This window comes from Mytilus trossulus, chromosome 1 (genome assembly GCF_036588685.1).
Source record: "Mytilus trossulus isolate FHL-02 chromosome 1, PNRI_Mtr1.1.1.hap1, whole genome shotgun sequence".
NCBI classification, from domain to species: domain Eukaryota; kingdom Metazoa; phylum Mollusca; class Bivalvia; order Mytilida; family Mytilidae; genus Mytilus; species Mytilus trossulus.
Window position 1 is genome coordinate 6,450,538 of NC_086373.1, and position 11,631 is coordinate 6,462,168.

The window sequence follows — 11,631 nt, forward strand, 5'->3', positions numbered from 1 at the left end:
TTAGGGCAAACCTGGTTGTTAAAACGATTCATTTCACTACTTCCTCTTAGGGCAAAGGTGATTGCTACAAAGGTTCATTTCACCATTTGATTTTATGGGTAAAGTTATAGATACAAAGTTTCAGTTCACTGCTTCATCTTAGGGAAAAGCTGATTGCCACAAAATACACTTGATCTTATGACAAAGCAGACTGCTACAAAGTTTCATTTCACCACTAATACTTAGGGCAAAGGTGATTGCTTGAAAGTTAAATTTACCTCTTTATATAATTGGGAAAGCTGATTGCTACATAGTTTCATTTCACCACTTTATCTTAGGTAAGAGCTTATTACTACAAAGTTTCATTCCACATCTTGATTTTATGGGCAATATTATTTTCTACAAAATGTCATTTCATTACATAATCTAAGGTCAAAGCTGATTATAAATGTACAACAAAGTTTCATTTCATGACTTGATTTAAGGGGGAAATGGATTAATGCAAAAAGTCATTTCACTACTTTTATTTTCAAGTTTTTAAATACAGTAGATATAAATGAAATTTTAAATAAAAGATTTTATCTGTGGATTTTATTTCAAATTTTTACTAGACTAGAGACATTTTTAGGAAGTATTGGTTCTACATGCTTGTCAACCTCATTCTTTCTTAAGCCTTTTTTATACGTTTATGTTGTTTCGAGTGTCACTGCTGGGTCTGTATTATTTGTGTATTTCCTTGTCTTGAATGTTTTTGCATTTATTTGCACTGTAGTGCTGTTATTAAAGTTTTTATTTTAGTGTTATATTGCCATTAAAGAGCCAGGTTTGGCTAGCCTGAAAACTAGGTTCTATTCATTATTTTTTTCTTAGAATGTTCTGTACCAAGTCAGGAAAATTGCAGTTGTTATAGTAAAGTTCGTTTATGTGTGTGTTGCATTTTAGGGTTTCTGTATTGTCGTCGTTCTCCTCTTATATTTGATGTATGTCCCTCAGTTTTAGTTTGGAACCCGGATTTGTTTCTCTTTTCTTGATCGATTTGTAAATATCGAACAACGATATGCTACTGCTGCCTTTTTTGTTCAAACGCGTGTCTGGTGCACAAAACGTCAATTCTGGTATCAATGGTGATTTTTTTTAACCATGTCGTTATATAACACAAAAATCTAATCAGACCTTCCCTTTGATTAAATGTCGTATTATAGTTCTAATTAGCCGTGTCGTTTCTCCGTCGCGTAATCAACTTGAAGAATGATGTCAAAAAGACATGATAACGTAAAACATCTACGAAGGATACGTTATTTCGCTCAGTTAATCGAGTCACGTTTAACAAAGAAGTTCCAATACAATTCCATCAGAGTCAGTATCTAATTTACAGCATTGTGACATTTCTAAATTATTCTGCAGTTTTTTGCACAAAGTTGATGTAACTAGGAATATAAAATGACAATAGATTCGTAAAACTGAGAAAAGCTAAAAGAAACCACCAAAAAGTATTCATTTCAGGCGTCCGAACTACTTTGTATGACTTAAGTTAGGATTGTTCACATCCAAATACTTGTTAGCCAATAATGTACTAAAGAACCGAAACAGTTATATAAACTGAAGGACATAAATAAATGTAACAGTAGTTTACCGCTGTTCAGGAATCAAAAATCTATTGAGAGAAAATAACGGGTTTCAAACTAAAATTGAGAGAAACACAACTATAAGATGAACACAAGGGAAAACAGCAATATTGAAGTGCAACAAAAACAATAACACCAACAAACAAAGCAACGAACTATTTGATAACAACTCCCACATTCCTGAGTTGGTACAGAACATTTAAAAAAATGGTAGGTTGAGCCAGGTTTTATGACTAGTAAAACCTCCAGCTTATCTGGCAATGTAAAAACATGTATACAATGACAACACTACGCAAAAGTAATACAGTACAATCGAAAACAAAAACACTCAACACTGTGAAACGCATACATCAATAATAAAACTGTACATTTTATCATGGATAATACAGAATAACAACGAACGTCTTCCTTTAGCAACGCAAAACACATGACAAACCACAAACAGTGACGTATTTTTTTGTGACGTATATTTAATCTCGAAATACATTCAATTATATGAACCGAGATCCAGAAATTAACAATTATTAACACAATACTAATCCAAATATTATTATGTTATTAAAAGTCAATGATGAATTAGTGCTTGGACGACGTCATAATTATTTGTACAAACACAATGATTTACCCGAATATTTTTGACAAGGACGACATATACTATATGTATCGTAAATAGAAAATTCAAATTACAAATGACAAGACATAACACATAATCCAACCAGACCCATTGTGTGTTCTACAATGGCAGCCTCGTTGAATTCTATCAATTTTAACAGTCCACAGAAAGACACATTTTACATTTTCTTTTATTTGCGCCTTTCAGTTAACTATTTCTCCTCGAAATCGTGCTTTTAAATTGGTACTCTAGACTCCTCATGTCTCTATATATGACTCATTAGTTACACTCGAATAAAAAAAAAGGTGGAAACCCATAGTGATAACCATACGGACCATTTAAACAATTCATCTAAAAAAAAACTCTTCGGTATCACGTGTCAAAATTATGTTTGTATCTATCAAACCAGTCATTAATGATTGACTTTAATGTCAACAAAGAACAAAATTAAGTGTAAACACTCTTGAAACAAAGCTCATATGCAAGAATGGCAAACCGTTATAACAGACCATAGCAAAATAACACAATGACGTGGAATGTATAAGTACTGAGCCATATCAAAGGGATATTCCTACACATTGACAAACCAGTAAAGGTTATAACTTAAACTAACAAATAAAACGAACACTATAACAAGCAATTAAGGAGTACCTAACACTACTCAGAGATAACTCTGTAAAATCAGCTAAACGTTTTAATTATGTTGTAAAATTAAGGAAATATTAAGCTTCTCAATGATCCAAATAAGTGTTTTTCAAACTGCTATATATCCAACGAAATTTTTCTGACAAAATGATTGCCTCAAGTTTTTAAAAGAAATCATACTTTTGTCAAAAAGTCAAAATAAATATTTTGTCAAATTTTATGAAAATTAAACGAGCCAAATTAATTTTAGTCAAGGTGTTAGGTATCACTTTAAGATGAAAAACAACGTCAAGTCATAGAATATACACTGCAATACTATTATGTATTATCTACGACGTTGATTTGTTACAATATCATTCAATTTGAATCTTTATTTTCAAACAAGTATGAAAATGTGATAATGGTATGACTGCCAAAGAGACGATTGTTCTGCTTCTGACAACACTTCTTGTGTTATGAATGTGTATGTTCAGTTCTCATTTATCTATGACATCAAGTTATATTATTGTTCTTAATTTTTTTAGTTGCTTAGTCCAACAACAGGCTTTTAGACGAAACGCGCGTCGGCGTATTAAATTATAATCCTGGTACCTTTGATAACTATTTACACCACTGGGTCGATGCCACTGCTGGTGGACGTTTCGTCCCCGAGGGTATCACCAGCCCAGTAGTCAGCACTTCGGTGTTGACATGAATATCAATTATATGGTCATTTCTATAAATTTTCTGTTTACAAAACTTTTAATTTTTCGAAAAACTAAGGATTTTCTTACGCCCAGGAGTAGATTACCTTAGCCGTATTTGGCACAACTTTTAGGATTTTTTGGGTCCTCAATGCTCTTCAACTTTGTATTTGTTTGGCATTTTAACTTTTTTGATCTGAGCGTCACTGATGAGTCTTATGTAGACGAAACGCGCGTCGGCGTATTAAATTATAATCCTGGTACCTTTGATAACTATTTTATGCCTTGTGTCAGCAGATTTGCAATTTAAACAACTTTACAAATCCATATCGTTGGAATTTCGACTATTTTGGAAGTTTGGTTGTTGACTTAGTGTGTTTGCGTGTTTCGATGGTATTATTTTTAAAACGCATGCTATTATAATTGACTGTGACCTTCTTAAGTGTCATCCTGCTATAATTCGCTAGGCTTAATGTTAACTTCTTTTCTAAAACAAGCAAGCTATCATTACTTATATCACCCTAGAATTAATGTTTTCTTTTCTCTATTGTAAAGACCTAATTGTTTGTATCTCACAAGGGGTTATAACACATTTTCTTTCTAGATCAAATAACAAATTACATACCACAAATGCTGAAGGTCAAAATAATATTTTCACATCTTTGATAATTAGACCCATTTATCAGAGAGCCACCAATCTATATTGAGAGTTCAAATCGACGATACTTATTCATCTTGGATACGTTTATGCTTTATTTTAATACTAAAAGTCTTTTAGAAGACATATTCATTGTAGTTGAGAAAAGGAATAAGTTTTGCTGTCGCAGAATGACAAAGTGGCGACACCAAAATAATGCTCGATAACACTCGACAAAGAATAACAATTTTCAAACGCATGCCTCATGGAAACCTCATGCAAATCATTAATTCGATGACCTGGATGAACGTTTTCTTAGCAATACAATGAAAATTATACTTTATCAATATGTGTTCGTTTTGATTTACTTTCATCAGAAACGCTTAGAGCCAAACATGAATAAGCCGGATTTGATGAAACTAAACCAATCTAAAAAATTAAAAGCTGTTTCTTTAATTGGATGCATTTTTCTGTTGAGAAAGCGAAACATATCCGTCAATCCTAATTACTTTTATAACGAATTTGATGACCTTTACTTATCATTATATATTAATCAAATAAAAGACGCTTTAATTCCTTGCCGTTAGCATGAATATTTTTCTTCTCACCAAAACCATTGGTTTTTAAGAAATCAGACAAACGTTCGTCGTGCACAATTGAATTATTCGACAAAGAAACATCATTTACCAATGGACTGTGTATATGTATTACCATAGTTTGATAGCATCCAAATTCCTCTTTCTATTTCATAGTTGATGCAACAGTTTCTTTTCTAAATGGAAGTAAAACATTTTGAATGTATGGTGTATATAAACATGGTGTCGATCGTCATGTAAAAAAGCATACATCTATTCATCAGCTGATTACATGTTGATCGAGTTTAACTCCAGTGCCAACACAATCCATAACTTCAAAAAAATATATGAAAACACGATGTTAACGTACATATATAGCACTTTAGATCTTTTTCACGAACGCTTGATCAATCGTAAAGTTCCAAGTTCTGACATGTCCGTGTAGGCGTCTGCTTTAGTGAATTTAATTAGTCTTATTCAGTCTTTTACTTCAGTTATATCACCATTTTTACTGAAAGAAAATACCACTTACAGTTGTATAATAGTAAATCTAATCACAGGTTTGAAATAGTACACAGACAATGAACCATCCCATTTCTTAAAAAAAGATAGTAACTTTCAACGAATAACGGTTTGATTACAGTTCATTTAGTTCTTGAATCGATCTCTTGTAGGAAAAAAACTGAAAAGAAAATAATACAATATTAATATCGTACTGAAGCAGTACTCTTTACCGTTCAAGAATATCCTTACTGTGGACCTAAATTGTACTATTAACACCAAAAGATGAATCCCAAAAAATTACTGAAATCAAAAAATTAAAAATTGTTTTGCATTAATGACAAATTTTACATTTAGATAAAGCGATACTTTCTACATTTCATGACAACTCATAATATGGACTTAAATAGAACTCTTTCTTTGATCCCTCTAAAACTGACATGAAAATAACCTTATATATATTCTGCTTTCGTAACGACCTCTAGTTATTACTTTATTGGACACACCTTCCCTAAACACACACCTTATGTATCTTGTTTAAAAATGTATTTGCTATCTATCAAGACAAATTGTATGGTTTACATAAGTTGCGCTCTTCACTTTTCAATTCGACCCCATCATCGATGTAAGTGGTACTATTTACCATCTAAGACTTTGTAAGACCACTCTTATAACCTGTAATTTGGGATATTTAACTATAATATTAAAAACAATCAGTATATGCACAGCACAAACAATTGATGTATATAAATATGAGACGTGGTATGGTTGCCAATTAGACAACTAGCAATCAAAGTTGAAATAAAGTGGACGTAGGCAATAATAGGCAATCTAATATAGAGCCGTGGTGTGGTGTTTAGTGCATCCGACTACTAACAATACGATCCCTGGTTCGATCCCTGTTCTAGGGAGAAAAATTCAGGAATAGATTTGTCGGCTTTCCCTTGACACCAATTGCGAGCATATGTTGATGATAATCTTTCAAATAATAGTCCAAACTTTTCTGATTGGATACCATTAATATATCCCCACAACAAGAAATCCGAGGGTTTCATAGCATCATTTTGGTCCTCTATGCTCTTCAACTTAGTAGTTCTTTTTGGCCTTTTTAAAGTCATAAGAAACGAGTGACCGTTGAAAAATGATGTTCTTCCAATTCTTGAACCAATACATACAAATATCATTAAATAAGTCTTCTGTAAACGATTTTATCATTTTTTTTCATGTAAATTTCGTATAATGTCAATTTTTTTGGCAATCGATATGTGTTGTTATGAAAATAAGGCAGGTAGTTAAAGTTCGTCTTTTGAAGCCGAAGTTTGACGATTGCCACCTGTTTGTCAACAATCGACAGTTTATTTTAAGGACATCCATGCGTATTGTGATCACCGGATTTTTACGAGATGGGTCACACTGAGGTCACTTTGCACACGGAAAGTATGATGGGGGAATTGCTTCCTGAAACATACCATAGATTGATGGAAGATATCCTAGACGACCTTCATCTCAACATCTGCTTCATATACTTAGATGACCTCATTATATTTTCTAACAGCTATGAAGAACATCTAGAACGTCTCGAGAGAGTCCTACAGAGATTAAGAGAAAGTGGTTTGAAGTTATCATCCAAGAGAAAGTGAAGTATATTGGCCACATTGTCTCCAAGCATGGTATTGAGCCTGATCCAGCCAAGTTAGAGAAAGTAAAGAATTGGCCAAAACCAACATCACCAGAAGAGGTTAGACAGTTTCTCGGCTTTGTTGGTTATTATAGAAAGTTTGTGAAAGATTTCAGCAAGATCGCCAGGCCATTAACAGATTTAATGCCAGCGCCACACAAGTCTAAGAGATGCAAGACCAACTATAAGCAACCATCAAACTGGATATGGGGTGAACAACAAGACAAAGCATTTAACAACTTGAAGTCACAGCTACAGAAGCCACCAGTACTTGGTTTTCCACGCTATAACCAACCTTTTGAGCTGCATACAGATGCTTCCATGCTAGGACTTGGTGCTGTACTATACCAAGAACAAGACAGCAAGAAAAGAGTCATAGCTTATGCCAGTCGTGGACTTAGTAAAGCAGAACGGAACTACCCTGTACACAAGCTTGAGTTCCTTGCATTGAAATGGGCTGTCACTGAGAAGTTTAAAGACCACCTCTACATGAACAAGTTCACTGTGCTAACAGACAACAACCCGTTGACATACGTCCTTACAACGGCCAAGTTAGATGCTACTGGACATAGATGGATTGCAGCCTTATCAGCATATGACTTCAACATCGTCTACAGACCAGGTAAAGCCAACGCTGATGCTGATGGTTTGTCAAGGTTACCAGGACTGCTTGGAAAGACCAACACTTCCAGCATGTGTACTGAATCCGTGAAAGCCATCTGTAACTTGCAGCACGTTCAGCCATACCTGCAATGCTTGTCAATGTCAACGACAACAGCTGATGAGCAATCTTTGCCACCAAAGTCTATGGTCAACATCAAAACAGCACAGAAGAACGATAAAATTATGAAAGAATGGTTATACTGGGTTCAAGAACATAGAAAGCCAGCCAAACATCAGATAGAAAGAACGCCATGGAATATCTGGTTTATCAACAACTTTGACAAGCTTATACTTGAAGATGGCATACTGTACAGAGAAATCAAGATTGACCAAGAGCCAGTGAAACAGCAAGTCTTACCAGAATCCTGTATTACCACAGTCCTTACAGCACTGCATGATGATATGGGACGCCAGGGCCGTGACAAGACACTTTCACTAGTCAGAGACCGCTTTGTATGGTATGGTATGACCAGAGATGTTGAAAAATGGATAAGCCATTGCAACAGATGTATACGACGTAAAACACCAGCAAACGAGAAAGCACCACTCATCAACATAGAGTCTTCTCAACCGTTGGAGCTTGTATGCATGGATTACCTGTCTTTAGAGAAATCCAAAGGCAGCTTTGAAAATGTACTAGTTATCACCGACCATTTTACCAGATATGCATTAGCTGTTCCAACTAAAAACCAGACTGCGAAAACAACAGCAGAAGCCTTCTTCTTCAACCATTTTGTTGTTCACTATGGTTTGCCGCAGAGAATCCACTCTGACCAAGGCGCTAACTTTATGTCCAACATCATCAAAGAGTTATGTCACATTACTGGAATGGAGAAGTCGAGAAATACGCCATATCATCCTATGGGGAATGGCTTGACAGAACGCTTCAACAGAACACTGCTCAGTATGCTTGGTACCCTTGAAACAACACAGAAGAAGGATTGGAAGTCGCACATCGCTGGACTCGTTCATGCATACAATTGTACTCGACAGACAACAACTGGCTTTTCTCCATATTACTTGATGTTTGGAAGACCACCAAGATTACCAGTGGACATTGCCTTTGGTTTAGACATAAACTGCAAGAAAGAACCAGCAACGAAGTATGTTGATGCCATGAAACAGCGACTTAAGAAGGCTTACGAGTTAGCAACAGGATCAGCAAGAACAGCACAAGAGAGACAGAAGTCAGGTTATGACAAGAAAGTTAGAGGAGCCATTCTGCAACCCGGCGACAGAGTACTTGTCCGAAGAGTAGCCTTCGACGGTAAACACAAGATTGCAGACAAGTGGGAAGAAGACCCGTACCTAGTTGTTTCACAGCCAAACAACGACATCCCAGTGTACGTGGTTCAGAGAGAAAATGGAGAGGGAAAGAAGAGAACACTACACCGAAACCTTCTACTCCCGATTGGATTTCTGCCGAGTGATGAAGAAAAGAGAAAAGATCCTGCACCTGTAGCCAGGCGTAAAGTGAGACAGCCTACCAGGAAAGAACCGACAAAGTCTGAAAGCATTGAGCAGATTGATGAGACGGAATCAGATGAAGAGTCGGAGCAGGATTACTATGTAATTGTGTCTGAGATGAGCCCACAGAGCAACAGTGACAATGATGCTACAAGTGTGGAAGTGGACCAGACAACAGGGACTCTCAATGCTACTGGTGACGGCCATGCTAGTGTTGAGGGAGGACAGGGCTCTGGTTTTGGAGGGGACGCTCTTCCTGCAGTTGAGATTGATACTCGAGAACCAACCCCTGTAGTTGACGATGGTAATGGTACAGCGACGGGCCATGCGGATGAAGATGACACTTCAGATATGGTAGATGGCAGTGCGCTGACCGACACGTCACTTGGACCGGCAGATGTACCCACAGAAGCTCAGACAGAACAACTAACAACAACACCACCACCACAGAGACAACGACAGCGTCGTATATTGCCGACACCACCACAACATTCACCAGATTCACCAGTTACTCGACCCCAGAGAGAACGCAAACCACCAGCTTATCTCAAGGACTACGTCACCACGTCCAAACAGGCCATAACACAGCCAGACTGGTTGAGGAGAGTAAACTGGTTGCTACATCAAGCAGAGAATGGTATATTCAAAGGACAAGAGATAGAGCTTTCCAGAACCATTATGAAGATTATGGAGAGTGACCTTTAGTGTTCCATCATGTCGAGGACGCCATGCTTTCTGGAGAGGGGAAGACAGTTATAATGACATGGAAGTCATTTTTTTAACAGAGGGGAGGATGTAGCAGAGTGATTTTTCATGCTTCATAAATTATGTAATTTGCACTTTTGAAATCAATGATTTATATTAAAAATCTACTTATCAAATTCTTATTGGGTCTTTAGTTTAATTATTTCACTCTTGCAAAGTATTTTTACTATAGGATAGTTATCCTTTATGACTTGATTTAGTATATAATTTACGTATTGAGTAATGTTACTCATACATATTCATGGGGGTTGAAATTGAACTCTTGTTTTGATTGGTTCTTAGTTATTGGCGGTTAAATTGAGTTTTCCTTTGTGTACCTTGGGTAGAATTCACCTGGACACTGGTCAGTGAAAGACGTCCATTATTTACTCAGACTATTATAGCAGAAACCCATATTTACAGATTGTGTATTTATTATATTCAGCTTGACAGTTTTCTAGACATGACTAGTAAGTTGCACTTTCTTCTTACTTAACATTTTGACACGAATTAATAGATTTGGTTAACTTTCCTATTTTCGAGTAAATACTCTTCAGATTGCATGTTTATAACATCGGAATGAAAGATTTGAATGAGCGTATTTTTGGTAAAGAAGCTAGGTCATATTTTTATAAAGTAATGTAATATTTGCCGCTGATCATAGCGTAATTATGTAATGTATAGAGATATCGTAATAACAGTATTTTACGAAAACTGCATGTAGAAAAATAGCGGCATGTATGATAAGTTACAGTATATTGTAAAAAGAAGAACGAGTTACATGTCCGCATAATGCTATTTTTATATGGACGAATTGAATACAATTGTCATGTGATTAGTATTTTATATAATTACGAAGAGTCCGTTCTTATTATTGTATTTTGGTTTTCAGGACTCTGATGTAGATTACTTCTTTGTACTTTGTGCCAAGTTCCTTATTTACTAGAGAACTCACTCCACAAGTGGTAAGCGCATAATTTGTAGTTTTTGTATTATTTTATACTATAGAAATGATAGTTATTCATGGATTATTACCATTGGCGATTTGCGCGTTTTTAGCAAATCAGTGGTAGAATTTATATGTTGGTATTCAGACATAGTAAATACTTTTTGAATGTTGTAATATTTAATAAGTTTAATTGTAAACTTTCATATACTTGCGAGAAGTAATTTTAAGATACATTTGATTCTATTTGGTTGTAAACGCATTGAAACTGGTTACCGTTATAATTAAATGTCGGTCAGAGAAACCGGTTTGTTAAAGTACATGTGACATGTGATGTACATTTCACTACACGATTGAATGAATGAACATTCCATAGTAAATGTGTATCTACTGTTTATAGTAACACCATAATGGCATTATATTAGAAATTGTGTAAACTGTATTAAAAGTGTCTGTCATATAATATGTGTATAATAATATATTATATATGTTACATGAACTATCATTAATGTTTATAATCTTGTTATTTCAGAGTTTTTATTCTCTGGTAATAAAACCATCCGAACCTTAGACAGTGGGAAAGCCAGTGACATTGAAGAGCTACTTCCGGTAGTCCCGCGGGAAAGGGGACATAATCTAAAAATTTTGAGGTGGCGCTGTAACCAGCGTGTAAACAAAAACGTAGCCTGTGCTTCAGACAATAAATCTATTAAAACAACTTATCATCCATCAGTATTTGAGTTTAATTTTTCATAAGAATAGATTTTGTCAGACGACTGCCAAATTCGGTATTCAAATAAGTGCTCCGTTACTGAAATATGATAAATCATAAGACTACCTCCGTTGATTTCCAAAAAAACGCGGGTAATCCCCAC

At 35.4% G+C, this 11,631-nt stretch overlaps 1 long non-coding RNA gene across 1 annotated transcript; it reads left to right on the forward strand.

Annotated features, from left to right (window-relative positions):
- The first annotated feature begins 9,949 nt into the window (after nt 1–9,949).
- On the forward strand, nt 9,950–11,327 carry LOC134706480 (uncharacterized). The gene is made up of 3 exons (XR_010105626.1): nt 9,950–10,280; nt 10,703–10,775; nt 11,289–11,327. It is a non-coding gene; the product is annotated as an uncharacterized LOC134706480 (long non-coding RNA).
- Nucleotides 11,328–11,631: the final 304 nt, after the last annotated feature.